This window comes from Parasteatoda tepidariorum, chromosome 10 (assembly GCF_982258835.1).
Source record: "Parasteatoda tepidariorum strain Cologne lab strain chromosome 10, Ptep-v5.0, whole genome shotgun sequence".
NCBI classification, from domain to species: Eukaryota; Metazoa; Arthropoda; class Arachnida; order Araneae; family Theridiidae; genus Parasteatoda; species Parasteatoda tepidariorum.
Window position 1 is genome coordinate 25,416,406 of NC_141764.1, and position 1,309 is coordinate 25,417,714.

Below are 1,309 nucleotides of genomic sequence, written 5' to 3' on the forward strand. Positions count from 1 at the left end.
AAAATCACGGGTTGAGCTTTCGTCTCCTATTTCTCGCGCTCGTGATATTTCCGGGCTAGAGTGTCCAAAAGAAAAGCACCAAAAAGGTTTAAATAAATCTACACTTTGTACCTGGATATTTTTTATTACTTATTTTACACACTAGATGGCTGCTCCAGACTGTTTTTAATGTAACTCGAGATAGTTTATTTTAAACTAGATATCAGCACGATCCAAATATATGTAATTGTGTTATGTATTTTGTACTCTTAGCTCAGGTACTTATGCTCTTCTGTAAATACTCGTGCTTTATGTTCTGAAATAAAATATAGTAGTTTTAAATTTCAAACTAAAAAAAAAATCCAAAAATTAAAAATGAATGCGTATATTGTGCATACACATTTTTTTTATATAATTTTCTTGAATAAAAAATAGTCACTTTCATGATTCGCGAATTTCTCGCATTTTGAAAAAAATTTCTCATTGCGCCATTTAGAATAAAATCCGTTACATTTTTCTTCCTGGATCTTTCATTATTTTCAACATTTGCCCCATTATCTAGCCTCCGTATTTACGAGTATTGTTCAGAACCTTTAAGAACAACAGAACACCATCCCTCCGAACCATGAAACCTCTTTCAGAACGCATTTCTCTGCAACCACGTGTTTACCGTAGGTAAGGTTTCTCCATGTAAGAAGTTCAAATTTTTTGCGCATTAATGTAAGATGGACAAATACCTTGTAAAGGCAATATCTTCTACTCCAAAACGGATTAATGAAAATGAAACAAATGTGGATAGAAACGATCAAAACGAAACAAATACGCATTTGAGCAACCTAATGAGAATAGCTGATGAAAAAGTAGATGTAGAACATTTTCCTTATGATGATGCAGCAAAAATATTCAATGCTTTAAAAATTGGAAGATGTTAAAAATGTATTATAATTTAAGAAATGATATTTTTTTCAAGTCTCTTTTTTTTTTTTTTTTTAATTTTTAGAAATCTTACTTAACTTTTTGAAATCTCACCCTCTTCATGAGAAAGGGTGAGAAATTCTCACCCATTTTTTCTTCTGTGAAGAAAACACTGCATCTAGTAGTAATTGTTCTTCCCCAAAACGTTAAAGTGAACCTTATTTCTGAAGAAATGAGATTTAACTGAGTCTTGATGCCAAAAACATCCCCATCTTATGTAGTCAAAATATACATATTTAAAATTTTACACCACTGTGGTGACCGAAATGACTAATTCTGTAATCTTGCAGCATGATTATCACAAGCATTTTCATGCACGTGGAAATAAAAATGAAACCAATAATAAGTACTTAAA